Source organism: Elgaria multicarinata, chromosome 1 (genome assembly GCF_023053635.1).
Source record: "Elgaria multicarinata webbii isolate HBS135686 ecotype San Diego chromosome 1, rElgMul1.1.pri, whole genome shotgun sequence".
NCBI lineage: Eukaryota > Metazoa > Chordata > Lepidosauria > Squamata > Anguidae > Elgaria > Elgaria multicarinata.
In genome coordinates this window covers 100,955,472-100,975,559 of record NC_086171.1, presented here as the reverse complement: position 1 = coordinate 100,975,559, position 20,088 = coordinate 100,955,472, and positions in this window count along the sequence as shown.

Here is a 20,088-nt window from a genome sequence, read left to right as displayed (position 1 = left end):
AAGCTCTGCCCTAACCTGTTAAAGACCGGGTCTAAAGGCTATAGCTAAGACATTCTGGGTTTTATTATTATTATTATTTATTAAAGAAGCCCGAAAATGAAAACGAGGTTACATTTTCTAAAATCCAAATAAAAATCTCCTTTACTGTGTTACGTGATATGCTCTTATTAGACCCGTGTACAACTTGCACACATTCTAATGAGACTCACATATACACACGCTTGTAAGGAATCTTTAGACATTGGTCATAGAGCGTCTGTGGCTAAGTAAGGTGATTCTTATCTAAATGAATTACTTGACCTAGCCTTGTGATTGCTCTCAGCCCCATTCCTGTGTTTTTTTCCTCATCTCTGTTGGAGATGGAGGGGTGAAGGCACCTTGACTGTTGGCTGCCTCAAAATGGAGTCTGTACTGCTCGCTCACAGGAGAGCTACTTCGTAACAACTATATTTTATTCAGTTAAAAGTGAAAGTTTGTTTTTGTGCTTCCTTTCCTTCCTCCCCCCACTCCCTCCCTCATACACCCCAAAAAACTCCTTCCCCCACAAACAACCCAGCGGGGCTCAGCACTTATCGCAACCAGCCAAGATTACGAAACTCCTCCTTGTGCTTGGAACTCACATGCTTGGAGCACCTGAGTCATGGTGACTTGTCTGAGCCTGCCTGTGAAGGAGCAGCGGCACTCTGGAAAAGGCGGCACATTGATCCGTCTTTTTCTCTGCTGCTGCCGATCCGCTGAGGGGGTCTGAATTTCTCTGGCCAGCTGGACTGCGAATCTGGGATTTTTGTCCAATCAGCCAGAATATTTTGGAATTGGCTGGAATCCAGGACAATCTTGGTTTTCAGGGTCATATCACAACTCTATATACAATTTAAATTTATTAGGAGTCGGAGTCGGTACATTTTTAGCGACTCCGACTCCAGTAACCCATGAATTGCTTCTGACTCCACAACCCTGTAAAAAGAGATTAACTCGGAAAGAAAATAAAAAATTACCCTGTGTTCAGTACAATGCAAGTGTGTGTGCTGACACTTTAAATTACTATCCCTAGGCTCCTTTACACATAACAGTTTCCCTGGAAAATCCCATGAACATCAGTGTGTCTTTATATGTAAAGATAATACAAGATGCAAGTGTCTCCTTTGGTGAATATTTGCAGGACAAGAGCAGCTTCTCAAATTAGGACATACCATGCAAAATAAAGTCTTCCATGATCTTCACATAAGGATAAACATTGGACAATATAGTTTTATTTTTCTTCACTGCACTACACCTGTTTTAAGAAAACATATTGTTTGGAGCAGTGGATGATATTAACTTTCCAGATTGCACTGCAAAGCATTTATTGCAAAATAAACACATCATACTTCACAATAGTGAACACATTTATTTCTAAAGAGAGTAAGGCAACCATGGGATTTTTCAGATCTTCCGCTCCAAAGACACAGAGAAGAACTGACCTCACAAGCCCGCTTTGTGAGGTGGAAAACTCCACAGCTGGTGATCCTCAATTAGCAGGGCTGGGCAGAGGGGGAGGGGGCAGTGGGACCAGTTGGTATGGGCCTACAATTTTGAGGGGGGCTACTCCGAGTCCCCCTGGTAGAGGCAAAGGGGGACCCTTTGGTAAAGATTTGTTACAAAGTAGCTCAAATATTGAACTTGAGATTGGGCAATATTTTCCCAAATGCCCTCATTGTGTTGCATATTTTTCTGTCATTGCCAGCAACAGTGGCCTCTAATGAGAGGAGCTTCAGTGTCCTAAAACGAATCAAGTCATACTTTCGGTCTGCAATGGTGCAAGAAAGTTTGAATGGATTAGCAGTTTTGAACATTAACATTGACAAGGCAAATGCTTTTCTGTTGTTGTTGATAAACTGGCCCAAAGAAAAGCACGTAAAGCATTTCTGAATGTGAAGAAGTGATGTCTTATATACATCTTGAATAAAAGTGCTTGCCATTACCTTTTCTATAAATCGTTCTAATTCATATGTATTTAGAACTGATTACAAATACGGGGCCTACATTTCCCATCTGGTCTGGGCCTATTACCAGCTTTGCTCCGCTCTGTCCATTAGAACTGGGATCTTCGAGAGCACAAAAGGGGGCATTTATGGACATGCCAGGAGAGGCTGTGGATACAAAGATTCACAAGAGAACTTTGGTTATTGTACAGTTTAAAAGTACAATAAATAAATAAAACAGCCTTCCTCCAGGGCTGGTGTCAAGGGTAGTCATGGTCTGTAGGATGACCATATGAAAAGGAGGACAGGGCTCCTGTATCTTTAACAGTTGCATAGAAAAGGGAATTTCAGCAGGTGTCATTTGTATATACGGGGAACCTGGTGAAATTCCCTCTTCATCACACCAGTTAAAGCTGCAGGAGCTATACTGCAGCTATACTGTGACCAGATTTAAAAGAGGGCAGGACACCTGCAGCTTTAACTGTGGTGATGAAGAGGGAATTTCACCAGGTTCCCCATATATACAAATGACACCTGCTGAAATTCCTTTTTCAATACAACAGTTAAAGATACAGGAGCCCTGTCCTCCTTTTCATATGGTCACCCTAATGGTCGGGCACCTGCTGAGGGCCCCTTACCCTAGCAGGGGCTTGCTGACAATCCCCTGGAGCTGATCCTCCCCTTCACCATCTCAACCTGTTTCTTGTACCTGGAAGAAAGCACTATGGAAGTCAATGGGACTTACTTCTGAGTAGACATGCCTAGGATAACACTCACTGAAATTTTGTGTGGAAAAAATAAAATGGATGTAACAGCTTTGAGCTTGTCAGCAGAAACACTCAGAACAAGTCCTCAAGGGTAGGCACTAAACTCCTAGTAAATTTTAACATTTAGCCGCTGTGTTTGTTTATTTCTATTTCACTTATAAGAAGACTGATATCCTGCCTTTCCACTACATAGTGCCCAATGCAGAATAATCACAATATATTAACCACAAACAGAAACAATTTAAACAATATTCCATAATAAAAAGCAAACAATTAAGAACAGATAAAATAATTTTAAAAAACCAAAAAAAAAGGTAGTCAGTTAACCAATCTAAATGTCTTTCTAAATTAAAACATCTTAAGACTGGGGCATAAAGGCAGTAGGGTGGGAGCAGATGAATTTCCCAGTTCAAGGAATTCCACAACCTGAGTACTGTCAAAGAAGACCATCTCCTGGATTGCTGCCAAACATTCCTGAGATAAAAATAGGATGGAAACGGAGCTGAAGCGGGGGCGTCTGGGATGGGGTAAAATGTTGAATGGTTATGAGATAATAATACATAAAAGCTGTTAAGTATAGAGATCTTGCCGCTCAGGCGGAGCTCCGCCTCCCCCCCTCCCTTAAGGTAGTTAATGGCCGGAGTGGTAGACTTACGGGGATATGGGGGGGGGAAGGAGGTGGGGGGGATGGGAGATTGGGGGGGGGTTAATAGGGTGGGAGGGAGGGAGTTGAAGGGGGGTTTAGGGTTTGTGTTTTTTGTTGTTTATGTTTATGAGATGCAGAGCACACGGGATCGGAAGAAGAATCAAAAGAGTAAATATGGATAAAAAAAATTAAAGTATCAACGCTTAATGTTAAAGGTCTGGGGGCAGTCGTGAAAAGGAGGAGAATAGAACAAATGTTAAATAAAGAAAGATCTGATATTATTATGATGCAAGAAACACACCAAAAATTTGATGGCGTAAACGAAATACGGACAAAGTGGTCAGTCTATTATGAAAAGTCATTGGGGACTTCAAAAAAAAATGGAGTGGCAATTTTGATTTAAAAAAAAGTGGATTTATATTAAAAACTATAAAAAAGGATGATAATGGTAGATATCTTATGATAAAGGGACAAACTGAAAATGAATCATATACATTAATTAATGTTTATGCCCCCAATGAGAGACATAGAGAGTTTTTTATGGAATTATTTAAAGAAATAGAGGAGTTTAGGGAGGGGCATCTTATTTTAGGTGGGGATTTTAATATGGTAATGGATAATAGAGTGGATAGGTCAAACCCCACTAATGCGGAAAAGAGAAATAATATTACTATATTGAATAAACTAGTAAAAGAAAAAGATTATGTAGGTTGTTGGCGTTTACTGAATGGGTCGAACCCAGGCTTCTCTTACTACTCCTCAGTTCATCATACATACTCTAGAATAGATTAAATATTGGTTTCAAAAGAGTTTGCAAGTAAGGTATGTAAAATGGAAATGGGGGTAATAAAGGTAACAGACCATGCATTGCTAAGTTTAGAGTTCACAGTTAGAAAGAATTATAAAGAAATTAAACACAAAACTTTTGAAGTACAATAAAGTGGTAGAAAAAATGCAAAGAGAACTGACAGAGACTTGGGAAATTAATGAGAAGGGAGGAACATCAAGGGCAGTAGTTTGGGATACCATGAAGGCAGTAACAAGAGGGATATGTATTAGAGAAATGTGCAATTTAAGGAGGCAACAAATAGTAGAGCAGGAAAAATTGGAGGAAGAGATTAAGAAATTGGAGAAAGATTATTGGCAATTTAAAAATAAATATAAATTAATAGAAATACAAGCAAAGAAAAAGCAATTAGAACATTTAAATTTAGAGGAAGTTCAGAAAAATTTAATATATATGAAAAGGGAGTATTTTGAAAATAGCGATAGAAACTCTAGATTGTTTGCCAGACTCACACAAAAGGAAAAAGCCAGGAATGGGATAGGAATATTGAAGGACAAACAAGGGAATTATTGTCATATAATGAAGGGTAAAATAAAAAATTTCCAAGAATTTTATCAAGAATTGTATAAGGGTAAGGACACTCAAAAACAGAAGTTGGAAGCTTATATAGAAAGGTATATAAAGAAGGGAATAAAAATAGAACATAAAGAGTTAATGGAGAAGGTAATAACGCAAAGAGAAGTAGAAGAAGTAATTGAGAATTTGAAAGTGGGTAAATCACCGGGGTAGATGGTTTAGGCTCAGAATATTATAAGGTTTTTAAGACTTTTTTAGTACCGAAATTATTGAAGCTTTACAACTCCATATTGGAAGGAGAAAGAATACCAGAATCATGGGAACATTCATTAATAATTTTAATACCAAAATCAGGCAAAGATTTGACTGTCCCTGATTCATATAGACCTATTTCATTAATAAACCAAGATGCTAAAAAAATTTCAACTATTTTAGCAAGGCGGTTGAACAAATTTATAGATGAATACATAGGGGAGGATCAGTGTGGATTTGTAGCTGGCAGACAAATGCACAATTTAGTGGGAAGAGTTTTAAATGTAATACAGGTGATAAATAAATCTAAGGTTAAAGCTGGAATTTTGGCATTGGATATTTTTAAGGCTTTTGACTGTTTGAGCTGGCAAGCTTTAAAGATGGTGTTAAATAAAATGGGATTTGGAAATAATTTTAAAGCTATAATAGAACAGTTGTACTCTCAAAATACAGCTGTAGTGGTAGTGAATGATGGTGTGACGGATAAGATACAACTAGCCAGAGGGACAAGGCAAGGATGTCCACTCTCGCCGGTCCTGTTTGTAATGGTAATGGAATTATTGGCGAATGCAATCCGAGAAGATGAGGAGATTGAAGGAATAGGTAGTATGAAAAAAATTAAATTGAATATGTTTGCAGATGACACGCTGCTAACTATTAAGAATCCAATAGAAAAGATGGGGAGAATTAAACAGCAATTGAGAGAATTTGAGGATATTACTGGGTTAAGAATAAACTGGTCCAAATCAGAAATGATGTTGTTTAATTATACTAAAAAGGAAGAGAAGGATTGGGAAGAAAAGGGAAGAGAAATGAGAGTTAAGAATCAGATTAAATATTTGGGAATAAAAATTACGCAGAAGTTAGAGAGTTTGGAGAAATAGAATTTAAATGTGTTAAAAAAATAAATTTTAGCAAAATTGGAAAAATATAAAAGATTAAATTTATCCTGGTTTGGAAGAATAGCGTTAATAAAAATGAAGATTTTAGCAAAGATTAATTTTGTGTTTAGGATGCTACCAATAAAAATTTCAGAATTAGAGATAAAAAGTTGGCAAAGTATTATAAATAATTATTGTAATGGTGATAAGAAAGCGAGGGTAAATAAAAGTAAATGGTATTTAAGTCAAAAAAAGGGAGGATTGGGTCTCCCAAATATTAAACTATATTATGTAGCTAACAGATTAATACATATTGTGGAGGCAATTACAGGAATAGGAGAATTAGATTGGATGGAGGATAAAACTACAAGTAATATAGAGATTAATTTGGAAAATGTTTTTTTTAGGGAAGGGAAAAAATGGGTAGAAAGTATAGATAACCCGCTTTTGAGGTCTCACTGGGAAATTTGGAGTAAATATAAAGGGGAGCTGCTTCCAAGCGGCTCCCCTTTGTCACCGGTAATAATGTTAAAGAATTTCCCGGAGGAATTAAAGAGTAGATTAAGTAAAGTTTTAATAGAAAAAAATAAAATGAAATTAAGGGAATGGTTAAGAGGAATGAATACAAGAGAGGATATGGAAGAGGTCCTTAAAGATAAAAAATTAACTTGGTTAAATTATTGGCAATTAGAACAGTGGACTAAAAAGTGGGTAAGAGATAACGGAGATTGTAGAGAATTGACGAAGTTTGAGGAATTAATAGTTAAGAAAGAAAATGATAGGGAGAAAAGAACAGTGTTAAAAGAGTTGATGAGTGAAATATATAGAATACTGGTGGAGAAAGGGTTGATGGATAATTCAGGCAAAATGGTTTGGGAGACAGATTTGAATGTACAAATAGGACAACAGGGCTGGGAGGGACTATGGAAACAAAGAGCGTTGAGAAATATGTCAGTAAGAATAAAAGAGAATTATTTTAAAATTATATGGAGGTGGTACCTAACTCCAGTTAGATTGAATAAGATAAATAATCAGCAATCAGCAAACTGTTGGAGAGGATGTGGGGGTAAAGGAACGTATTTACATATGTGGTGGGAATGCAACTATGTTCAAAAATTTTGGAAGGTGGTGTTTTTGGAGATTGAAGAAATTGTGGAAATGAAGATAGAACGAACATCAAAAGTTGCATTACTGTCACTATTTGAAGATTTAAAATGTAAAAAGGAAATCAAGGAATTGATAACGAATTTGCTGACTGCAGCAAGACTGATTGTAGCTAGGAACTGGAAGATTCAAGGGGAATATTCTATTGAAGAATGGTATAAAGAAGTATGGGATATAGCTATTAATGATAAATTGACATGTAATATTAAATGGAGAAGAGGTTTAGCTAAATCAAATGATTTTGAAGGAATTTGGAAACAGTTCCTAATATTTGTGTTTTCTAAGGGAAGTGGGAAACCACCAGCAGAAGAAAGTATGAAATTTTGGAATCAGGAATGAGATCACGAGGTGGGGGGTGCACTTGTATGTTAATTTTGATTATGGTATTTAGATAAGATATTATGTATTCAACATTTCAATATTATGTAGTATGTTATGTTTTTTTTTCTTTTTTCTTTTTGTGATAATGTAAATGTGTATGTTTAAGTATTGTAGAAATATATATATATATATATATATATATATATATATATATATATATATAGGATGTATAAGAGATTCTCTGCAGGTGACTCCAAAGTTCATATCCGAGAAAGAGGCCCCTTATATAACCTGGCCCCATGCCACTTAGGGCTTTAAAGCAATGGCCAGCATTTTGAATTGAGCCCAGAAATAATTGATAGTGCAATTGGACCAATAGATCAGGGGCACTCAGAATTTTCACTGCAACATTTTGCACTGATTAAAGTTTCTTGATGATTTTTAAAGACAGACCCATATCAAGTATTTTACAATGGTCTGATGTATCAGAGGTTGCTGGGAACAGCTCCACATCACACCTGTTCAGACAAATACAGTGGAACATGGACCTTTCAGTCAAACAAACTCTTTGTTTATTCACTTTACCCCGTGGGCTGCGTCACCCCTTCCTTACAGTTTCAAATTCTGGTGCCTCCTTAACTCTTCAGCTGTATAGTGTCTGATCTCTTGTAACTCATTCTGCTAATTGTTCCACCCAGGATTCAGCTTCTGCTATCTGTCCTTCATTAGAGCACAATCCTGCGCATGTTTAGACAGGAAAAATCCTACAACTCCCAGTGGGGAATGCTGGGAGTTGTAGGATGTTTTTCTGTCTAAACCTGCGCAGGATTTCACCTTAAGATGTTTAAATAGCTAAATATTTTGTTCCTTATTAAGTAAGAAGCTTGGTAGGGGCTCCTAGCCTATTAAAAGCCTGCATATTTGCCATATAACAGGTATTAGAAATACTGAAAATGTGCTTCATACATTTATTCAAAATACATTTATATTTTGTTATGTTTTTAGCCTCTCCAACTCAGATGTTCTTGTTGAATACCTTGAATATGCTCTCTATAGCTATGGCTAGACCAGGCCTATATCCCGGGATCGTCCCGGAATCATCCCTGTACATCCAAATGACACACAGGGGATACTGGGAGCAGGCAGGGACGACCCCCTCCATTTGCCTGGGATAATCCTTAGGTCTAGCTAAGGCCTATGTCAACGAAAGATAAAGGTTGCTTCCAGATGAGGTTTTTATCATGCCATCACCCTGCCTCATTCACAGAATTCTATAGAATCTCCAGATGACATATTCCATTTGTAACCCTCCCATGTTTTCCCACCACTCTATCTTTTTTCCTACCGCAGAAAAACCAAGGAAGGAAACACAGAATAGCTGGACCATGCTTACTAATTAGTAGTACTAGGAACCCTTCACCTGGAAGCACCTGAAACATTAATCCTTTGTGGCAAAAAGAAACTACTTATTTTGTACTTGTACGAGCCTGGTGCTGGACTTACCTCCACCTTAGCCATGGCTTTGACAAGAACTGCGATGAGAAAACCTGCCTCAGAACAGTGGTGAAAAGTTGCTCTATAAATATAGGGTGACCATATTTGGGAAACCAAAAAAGAGGACACCTAGTGTGTGTGTGGGGAAGCAGCTTTCTGAGTCCTGCAGAAAGTGCATTATTTCCCCACCACCTTAAAGAACCCGATTGGAGTGGAGGAGGGGAAAGGATTTCATTCTGCACCACCACCATCCACTCCAATTGGGGCCTTTTCTATAATATCCACGAATGACCCACTTTCCCCTTTAAGACCTCAATTGGAGCTCGGGGTGGGGGAATGATGTGCCTCAAGAAAGCATGTCATTCCCTCCTGCCATACTAATGGCAGCCTTAAAGAGGAAGGTGTGTCATTCCAGGACATTATTGAAAATTATAGAAAATCCCCCCTGACACCATGGAAAGAACAAAAACCAGGACAAATCCGGGGAAATCCTGACAGTTGGTCACCCTAATAAATATCTTAACTCATATTAAGAGAAATTTATTTACGTAACTCACAGCTCAAACCCTTTATTTCCTGCCTCTGCTAGGGTGCTAACACTAGTACCCAGACTTCAGCTTCTTTGAAGAATATGTTGGCTTTTTTTACATGTAGCTTGTGGTGGCACGTAAGCAACTTCTCTGGGGTGTAATCCCATGCTGCTGCAATATAAATGTAAATACGAGATCCAGATGGGTATTTTCTACACAGGCAACTATCAGATGGGAGAAGAGCCAAGTACCTAACCCCATATCAAAATGGATAGCGGGGCGTGGGAAGGGAGATGTTCTCCTGACACTGTCCTTGAGAGTGTCAAGCAAGTGTCTCTCTCCGCCCCACCACGCTATCTATCTGTCCGGCAGCTATAACCTCAAACTGCAGGAGAAATCCATCCACAATTTGATATTATAGCTGCAGGACAGATCCATACACCCCTCCTCCCCAATATCAGGGCAGAGGGAGGGATTTCTCCCATGGTTTGATGCTGCAGCTGCAAGAGAGTTCCTTACACCTTTCTGCCCTGATCTCCATTTATGCCAGTCCCAGGAAGCACATGGGGGATGAATGACACATGCCTACAGAGCCCTGCTGGGCAAGAGCGGCTCTATAGGCATGTGGAATAGTCAATGAAATCTGCCACACAACACAATAATCAATGGTTGTGCAGTTAGTCACCCCTGCACACCATTGATTATTTGCATTGGTTATTTCTGGGACATAACCAACCATTGTGCGGACACAATAAACAGTGGGCTATTTAATCAACCTTTTTAAATTGCAGATGGGACTGCAGTGGGGGAGGGCATGTTAGGATCCTGATCCAGATTGGGTCTTGTGTACTTGTCTTTTAGTAAAAAAGATAAATGTGAAAATCTTCAGAATTGGGAGTTTGGTAGCATTCATGCAGGAGAGTGTTAGCTTCATGCTTCATACAAGAAAACTTTAATTGAAGTAAGGAATATTAAAAATAAGTAAACGAGAGACAGACAGACAGACAGAGAGAGACAGACAGACAGAATCAGATGCACAAGCACAGTACAGGAGGCCTCAGCTGACTTGCTTCTTAGTACAGACTACATCAGATGCTGGAAGAACCAATGCCAATCCTTCTACTACATGTTCCATACACCACCAAGAAAAGAAAGTAGAGAGTTTTGCTTATTGCTGATTTTATTTGTCACAACCTTTTGTCTTTCCAAGAGCTCATGCTGGGTGTCCTGCTTGCATTGGCATACAGGCTCTGTGGATTATGGAGTTCTTGAATTGGGCTCAGGAGTTACTTTTTTTTAAAAAAAACTTGTCTCATAATAGAGGCCAGCATTTAATCACAGAGCAAGTCAAGTTGGGCATGGGTTAAAATGTTGGGCTGTGAGAACTGTGTAGCTTCTTCAAATGCTTCAAAATCAGACCTGGATTTGTGGGAGGTAGCACATTGATCTTATACCAAATGTATAGGATAACTATTAATTTTCTGGCCTCAGTCTAAAGTACTGGTATGAAACACTGCCTTTGCTTCACCCGTATGAACCTGCCTCAGCCCTAAGATCAGTGTTGAAGGTTTTGTTCCCTGAACTGTTATTATGAGGATTCTCAGCAGTGGCAAAAGAGTTCTAGAATTCCTTCCCCCGGAAGATCCAACAGGCTCCTTCTCTTTCTCCTTTTAGATGGGTTTTGAAAACCTCTTTTTGACAGACATTTGACACACAAATGTGTTACTAATGTCTGAATGCTGCTAACTGTCATATTTCTATATTAATTTGTTACTTTATATAAAATATCCGTATACTGCTTTGGTTGCTTTTGCAGAAAAGTGGGATAAAATTAATTGAATAAATATAAAAAAGAATTATGTTGGTTGGTCCTTGCAAACATTTTATGTGGTGGTTCTGTAGCTAGAGCTAAAGCCCTCTTTTTGTTGTGGGGTGGGGAGCTGATGCTGTAGGATGGGTGCAGGGCATGTGAAACCTATAGTTCCTGGAAAACAATGCAGTAATACACATCCACACAGCTGCCGCTGCCGCCATGCACCAACATTACAAGCTGGGAGACCATCTGGAAAACAAATGAGCTTTTTCTTGACACTCACCAAGCTGATTCCAAATTGAACCAATGGGATCTTAACCTTCACTAATAGTAAACTGGTGAGTAGAAATTGGCAGTCTTTGAATCCTTTTATTGCAGTAACGTGGCCATTGTAAACCGCCCTGAATGGATAATCTATTGTGAAAGACGGTTTCAAAACCTACTAATAAATAATTTGTCATTGCCTACTTCTCTTTTTTGTTGAACTCAAACTGCAGAATCCTATCCACACTTACTTGGAAATGTGTACATATAGGACTAGGCTGCATGAGACAGAATTTAGAACATGAAAGCAAGAGGAGTTGGTCCTATGCACTAAAGCCTCTGTTGGTTTTCAGAAACTAAGGGCCTTGCTAGACCCAGCCGGATAAGTTGGCAGGGAGGCAGGGTGATGGCACGCTAACTTTAGCGCGTGCTGCCCTGCCTCCTAGACGCACGACACGCAGGGACTGCGGAAGCCCTGCAGTGTCGGCCATTTTTTTTATTTTTTTGTTAAAGGGGCCACGTGCGCCCCGAAGACTCCGGAGAAGGTAGGTGGTTTTTTTTTAATTAAGCCCCCCACCCTTTTTTAAATTAAGCCCCCTGCCCCCTGCCCACTCTTTCCCCACCCTCCCTCCCCGTCCTCGTCCCGTGTCACCCTCCGCCATCCCTCCCCGTCCTCTGTGTTGCCCTCCGCCATCCCTCCCCGTCTCCTGTGTCGCCCTCCGCCACCCCTCCCCGTCTCCTGTATCGCCCTCCGCCATCCCTCCCCGTCTCCTGTGTCGCCCTCCGCCATCCCTCCCTGTCTCCTGTGTCGCCCTCCGCCATCCCTCCCCGTCTTCTGTGACGCCCTCCACCATCCCCCTCTCCTGCCGGTCCGGCCTTCCCCCCCTATCTCCCCCCCCCGGGATCCCCCCGGCCCGATGGGCACAGCGCTCATATGAGCGCTGTGCCCAGTCCGTGGCTTTTCCCGGCTACTCGCGAGTAAGCAAGTAGCCGCAAAAAGCCACGGACCTTGCTAGACGAAAAGGCACACCATAAGCGACTTCGCTTATGGCGCGTTAGGGGAGGCTTCAGTGCGGCCTGACCCCGGATTCCCCTGTGCGTCATCTGAACGCACAGCAGGGAAACCGGGCCTCACAGCGCGCTAAGGCCTCGTCTAGCAAGGCCGTAAGTGGGTAGCTATGTAATTATGACAGCAGAGGGCACCAGACTATCACCTGAACATGCAAAATCTGCTGTGGAGGTGGACTTATGAGCAATATGATTTAGCAACCTTCTTCAAAACCTAATACTCTCCATATCTGTATTTCTCTAACAAGCTGACTTGGGCAAAACAATAAAAAATAGAGCCTATTAAATTAATGGGATAATGGTGAGATAACCCTTCTGGTTTTTCTAGCTCACACCTTTCAGTGTGTAAATACTCCTATGACCAATCACAGACACAGCTGGAAAAAAACAGAGGGACTATCTCACCATTATCCCATGAATTTAATAGGGTATATTGTCTTTGCCAACTGGTAGGCTGCTGATAATTCAGTTATTCAGGAATGTTATATTGCTTTCCAACATAAGTCTTTGCAAATTGTTTTGAGTTATAAATTGTTATGAGTCATGACTACTTGAATACCTGGGGAAGACTTCCCATAGTCAAAACAGAATTTCACCAGGGCTCTATAGTGAATTGCAATTACAACTTTTTTCTGTAGACCGCAATTATATCCGGTTTTTTGACTGCCAGATATAACTGTAGACTACCAGATATACGTATTTCTTCAATTGTAAGACACCATCGATTGTAAGACGCACACTAATTTCAGTACCACCAACAGAAAAAAACACCCTAAGACACACCCGCGATTCTAAGACGCACCCCATTTTTAGAGATGTTTATATGGGAAAAAAGTGTGTCTTAGAATCGAAGAAATAGGGTACATTTTTTCATGTGTTTGATTGCCAAACATTTACTGATATTGTTGTGATTGAAAAGCCATTGATTGCCCATTATTAATATGACTGTTCTAAGTAATAATTCAGTTTAATTGTATCATCCAATATTAGATATTTTGCCACAACAACAACAACAACAAAGCACAATTTACTGGTCCAGTGCAACATTCTTTGCACCTTTAGTGTTTGTTCTGAACTTGTTCATTGGGAACTTTCTCTTTTTTATTTTTTATTTTGTTTCGTATAGATGCTGAGAAGCAACATCAAGGTGTTGGAGGAAAGACCTGTGTGCCGTGTAGCCATTTCCTGCTGCTTTCAGATGCAGTAGAGGATGCTGTCCCACCATCAGTGCTGAAGACAGATTCAATGGGCTTTTGTTGTTGCAACGAGGGGGCGCCATCTTGTTCTTTGTCTCAAGCAGTAAAATGTCTTGGCCCAGCCCTAGTTGTTTGCCTTGCCAGCTAAGTCGTGTTCAATATGTTCTAGAGGGGATTGCATTCCTTCTAAAGCAGGGATGCACAACCTTTTCAGTCCTGAAGGCTGTATGTGATGCTGGCTTGGGGAATAGCAGCAGTGAGGAAGGATCTATCTGCATGACCATCACTGGGGGAATGAATGGAGAGCCTTCCCCTCACCCTTCCCATCCTCTAGTGATCCTAGTACAGATCACTCTTTCCTCATTGAAAGAATCATCTGTATTGCTATAGCAATGGTTCAATCCATGGAAAATCATCTGGGGAGGGGAATTTGGCAGGGGTGCATGTCAGGGCACCCGGGGGCTGCAGTGAAAGCCTTGGGGGGAGGTACAGGTTCTGAAGCCCCTGCCCTAAAGGATCATATTCATAGTCTGGGTGTGTTCTCATTGGTCCATCTTTGTCACTAGAAGCACAAGTCACTTCTGTGGCCCAGAGTTTCTTTTACCAGTTTAGGCTGGTTCACTAGTTATAATAGTAGTGAAGAAATTGGACAGAAATTGCCTTGCTTCAGTTATCTGGACCCTGGTAACCTTCTGTTTGGAGTACTGTAATGTATGTGAGGCTGCCTTTGAAAACAGTCTGGAAGTTAGTTCAGAATGAGGCTGCAAGACCTCTAACTGGGAATGGGTGATATTAGCACATCACACTGGTGCTTTGCCATCTTCACTGACTTCTGGTCCATTTTGGGTCCAATTCAAGATGAATTTGACCTTTAAGGCTCTTCACAGTTTGGGACTGGGATACCTGACAGACTGCCTCTCTCCAGATGTACCTGCCCATTTCTTGAGATGTTCTTTGGAGGCCCTTTTCTGACTGCCTCCACTGAGAGGGGGGCTTTTCAAAGATGGTGCCCTAGCTGTGGAGCCCTTCCAAGAGGGCCTTGCTTGGCACCTACTTTGGTGTCAGTTTGGTGCTAGGGCCTATTTTCCTAGGCCTTTTAATCTGTTTTAGCATTAAACTATTTTACTCTCTGCGACTTGTGTTTTTATGCTGTATTTATACTTTTATGGTTTTTAATATAATTTAATTTTACTTTGTTTTAGTTTTCATTCTGGCTCTGAAAACTTTACAGGCTGGCATATAAGAATTTTAACTGTTTTCAGAGTGTAGCCCTCCCTAGTTGTGGATTCTGGTTCTGTTCCTGGCATGATGATCCTCCTCCTGACCTGCCTTCCCCCATTTTGGATAAGTAGCATCTTACTGAGCTCAGCTGTACACATGTGCACTTGCTTGCATGCAGCAGTGGCACCCGGTATCTTTACCTATAAAGCGGAAAGTATGTATGTGTCACATATGTCTGGAAATTTTTACCCACTTCCACATATGGTGCTGCCTTAATGCTGTTCACCCAGACAGGTCTTTGTGTACGTGGATCAGAAAAAAATCTAAAAACATGAATTTTGGGGGTTTAAGTATTTTTTAAAGAATTAATAAAAATCCACCCTAGGTTTATGCCTACAATTCCCAGCATGCCTTGGGCAGAACTCCCAGCATGCCTTGGGTGGGAAGCCAGCCTTACTGACCTTTGGCAGCCATTGTGATTCCTAAGCTCAGTCTCAAGCAGTGAACCCAATTCCACATAAAAGGAAACAACCCACATAAATGGCCTGCATCCATTTGCGGTGCCTCCTCCCACCTGCATTTGTGGTTTTAAAAACATAACTAGATACAACAGCATGTCTTTGAGGGGCTGAACTCTGGACATGCTCAAAGGCACCCCTCCTGATATCGGTTTTCTCAGAAACTGAGGGAAGCACATGTGCAGCCTTCACCCTTAAGAGGGAGGGAGGGAAGGAGGGAAGGAGGAAAGGGAAGCACATGCCTAGAAACAGGCTTGACGAAGGGGGGCAACTGCCCGGCCCAGTCCCAGCCCTTCAGTACAGGCTCCTGATGGAGCACTTCGTGGGTGAAAAGTGCGGGCTGAGGCAGTCCCAGCAGGACTTGGCCAGAATTGTGTGCATGCACTGACAGCTGCTTACCCCCCTTCCTTGGCGATGCTACTCGTCGATGCTCTGTCAAGGAGCAGCATTAGCCACGAGAGGAGGAAAGCGCCTCTCAGAGGACATGGGCACTGAGAGCCTCCAAAGACATGCTGGGAGGTGTAGTACTGGCATCACTATCTCTCAGTCCTAACTTGGCCCCCACTAACTGACTTTCCCCAACTGCCACCAAGTCCGCCCACCATTTCATTCTAGCCTTAGCTGTCAGTCATTCCTCCATTCACTCTTCTGTTTCAATAGCCTTGGGTAGGAGGGAAAATTTATCAGGCTGTGGCAGCCATCATTTGGAAGTGGCTTGCCATCTTGAGCCTGAAGGGAGAATGCCTGGGTTGGCTGCCTCAGTTACTAGGCCCCATCGGGAGCAGAATAGGTCTAATATTATATATCAAATGTTATAAACACCAGGCATATCAGCTTCTTGTTGCTGTTATTTTCGCAGCAGCAGCATGTGTGTGCAATAAGGGCCTTGCACCTGTACAATGCAAGTTAATAGGATCATAGTGAATATGGTCATGCTGTAAATATACTAAAGGTGCAATTTTATGGCATCCGCCCTTGATACTCATAAAGCCTCCAAACTCGGAGGCTTACATCTAGTGCAGAATGGGAGGCACAGCAGAGGCAATAATTACCTTTGCTCTGCCTCCCACTCTGTATTTCAGCTGAACTAGCTTTTTTGCCAATCTAGTTGACGCGTCACAGAGGAAAGGAGCCTGGAGAGGCTTCAGGATACAATATAAACCAGCCTCTCTTCCCTCGCCACCCACAGGAACGCCCCCTTTACCTCCTCTCTGAGGTCACTTTTGCTATCAGAGAGGCAGTCACCATGGTTCTCTCTGCATCAGTGAGGAAGGCACTGGGTCTGAGATCCGAGCACTCTCGCTAACCATGGATCCAAGAATCTGAAATCTCCTATGGGCTCCAGACTTTGTCTAAGGATTTCTTCCTACAGAAATGATTAATAATATTACATTTCTTTCTATAGCTAAGAATTACCTATCTTGTTTTCTCTGATAACTTGAAAGGACAGCATAATTTGTAAAATAAAATATTATTTAATTATTTAAATATTAATATTAATATGTAGATAGTTAAAGAGCCAATTTGGTATAGTTAGACTAGGACCTGGGAGACCCACATTCTAATTTCCATTCAGCCATGAAGCTCACTCAAAGATGCTGGACCAATCACTATGTCTTGTCTCAGGCTAACCTGCATCACAAGGTGGTTGTGAGGATAAAGAGTGCTTCCTTGAGCTAATTGGAGGAAGGAGAGAGGAAGATATTAAATAAAATACGTAAAATATAAATTTATCTCACCTAGGTTTGTTTCTAAAGGTTTTTAGTTTTAGTTTCCAAGTTTTAATACTCCGCTTTTGCAAACCAGAACTGGAACATATGTTATCATAAACTTTGTATCTTTTATAGAAGGCCTCAAGGGGGATCTACACTACTGCTTTATAATGGTATTGAAGAGCACTGACAACTGTTGGGGCCCATGACACATTCCATATATTGTTTTCAAACCACTTTCATAGTGTTATATCCTGTTTTGTGTAGATCTGGCCATGTAGCAGTTACCAGAGTGGTTGTAATTTTCTTCCCAAAGCAATTAAGCTTGGTTCAAATACAGTTGTTATGTTACTTTAATTTCAGACTGGGAAGGCATCCTTCAGATAGAAGAAAACATTATTTCCCCCTAAGATTGCCATGATACAAATAAAGGATAGGGACACTAGGAACTATGATGCTGAAATAAAGAACATCCAATATACAGCTAGTATATTGCATAGTATGGGCATTTACTATCATCATTGTCATAGTCTTTTTACAAGTACCTGCACTCAAGATGATGGTCTTACATCAACATATTACGTAATACATATAATGAATTGTTGATTAGATGGTTGAAGACCCAGGTGGGACTGGAGGGCCTGGCTCTTCCCTGGTTCCGGTCCTACTTGGGATGGAAGGGCTCAGGTGGTTACCATGGGCACCTGTACATCTACTCCCATAGCCCTCCCCTGTGGAGTTCCACAGGGTTCCATCCTCTCACTTTTCATGTTCAATGTATATGTGAGGCCGCTGGCAGAGTTAATTAGAGCCCATGGGCTGAGGTACCATATGTATGCTGATGATACCCAGCTTTACATCTCGGTGGGGTCTGACCTCGTCGAGGCAGTTGCTACTCTGTCTTGGTGCCTGGCTGATATCTGTAACTGGATGTCTAGGAGTAAACTAAAGCTTAACCCGGAGAAGACTGAGCTGATGGTGATTGGCCGAGGTCAGCGGCTGGCAGATTTGAGGCAGTTGCTCGTAAATCTGCCTATTTCAGGAATCCGACCAAGGATTGTGACTGAGGCGCGGGACCTGGGTGTTATTCTTGACCAGTCCCTAACTATGTCATCACAGGTGGGGGCCGTGGTTCGGAGTTGCTTTTATCAACTACATGTGCTCCACCAAGTTCGCCCCTTTCTGTCAGAGGCTGATCTTACCAGCGCAGTCCAGGCCCTGGTTCTTTCCAGACTGGACTATTGCAACCTGTTGTATGCAGGGCTTCCCTTGAAGCAAATCCAATGCCTACAGGCTGTACAAAATGCAGCAGCCAGGTTGGTCAAGGGGCTCCCAAAGTGGTCTTCTATCACTTTGGTGCTTCAAGAGCTCCATTGGCTGCCGGTGGCTGCTAGGGCGCGCTACAAGGTCTTGCATTGCTTGGGTCCTGGATACCTGAGCACTCGCCTTTCTCCTGTGTCTCACCATTGGCAGACTCGCTTTCAGGAGCAGGGAGCCCTGATGGTCATAGAATCATAGATTCATAGAATAGCAGAGCTGGAAGGGGCCTACAAGGCCATCGAGTCTAACCCCCCGCTCAATGCATGAACCCACCCTAAAGCATCCCTGACAGATGGTTGTCCAGCTGCCTCTTGAAGGCCTCTAGTGTGGGAGAGCCTACAACCTCCCTAAGTAACTGATTCCATTGTCGTACTGCTCTAACAGTCAGGAAGTTTTTCCTGATGTCCAGCTGGAATCTGGCTTCCTTTAACTTGAGCCCGTTATTCTGTGTCCTGCACTCTGGGAGGATCGAGAAGAGATCCTGGTCCTCCTCTGTGTGACAACCTTTAAAGTATTTGAAGAATGCTATCATGCTTCCCCGTGGGGGGCAGGGCTTTTTTAGTGGCTGGCCCCCAGTTATGGAACAATGTGCCACTGGAGATTAGACAGGCTCCCACTCTCAGTTGCTTCAAACGCCTTTGTAAGGCGTTTTTATTTTCACAAGAGTCTGGGCAGGGGGTGGTTTAAATTGGGGTTGAGGGCTTTTAATGGTTTGAGGGCGAGGGTTTTTTAATGGAATTGTCTTAATGTGGGTTGAGGGTTCTAATGGAATTGTTTTATATTAGGGTGACCCTATGAAAAGGAGGACAGGGCTCCTGTATCTTTAACAGTAATGTAGAAACGGGAATTTCAGCAGGTGTCAATTGAAGAGGGTGAAATTCCCTCTTCATCACCACAGTTAAAGCTGCAGAAGCCCTGCCCTCTTTTGTATCCGGCCAGTCTACTTTAGCTAGTGTAGCTTTAACTGTGGTGATGAAGAGGGAATTTCACACACTTCAAGTGACACCTGCTGCAATTCCCTTTCCTACATTACTGTTAAAGATACAGGAGCCCTGTCCTCCTTTTCATAGGGTCACCCTATAATTTATATGTTATTGCAAAGCGCCTCGATGCCAGAAATGGTGAGGCGGCGCTCTAAAAATGCTTTAAATAAATACGCACGGATGTAATAACAAGCATAGCAACACATGAGCTGCAGACCAGTCCTGTGTGTGTGTTTACTCGGAATTGCCCCACTGCGTTGAATGTGACCTATCCTTCAGCTGCGATCCTACGTACGCTTCCCTGGGAGTAAAGCCTTACTTCTATGTAAGGCTGTCAAAATACCAACGTTAAAAGCTCTACGTAGCTGGGATGTCCTAAAACAGGGGGCATTTGGTAGGCCTCCTTCTACCTTCAGCCACGCCATGAACGCTGCGACTGTTTGGACGGCCGTTTCCCCTTCACGCCCCTTCTCCCTTTCGCTTACGAGAAGGAGGAGGAGGAGGAGGAGGAGGAAGCCGGCCGGGAGAGGGATGAGTCTCGGCCTGCTCCGCCCCTCTGGTGAGCAGGAAGGGGAGGGTGTCCGCCAAGCGAGGCAGGGCTTCGCGGCTGCTGA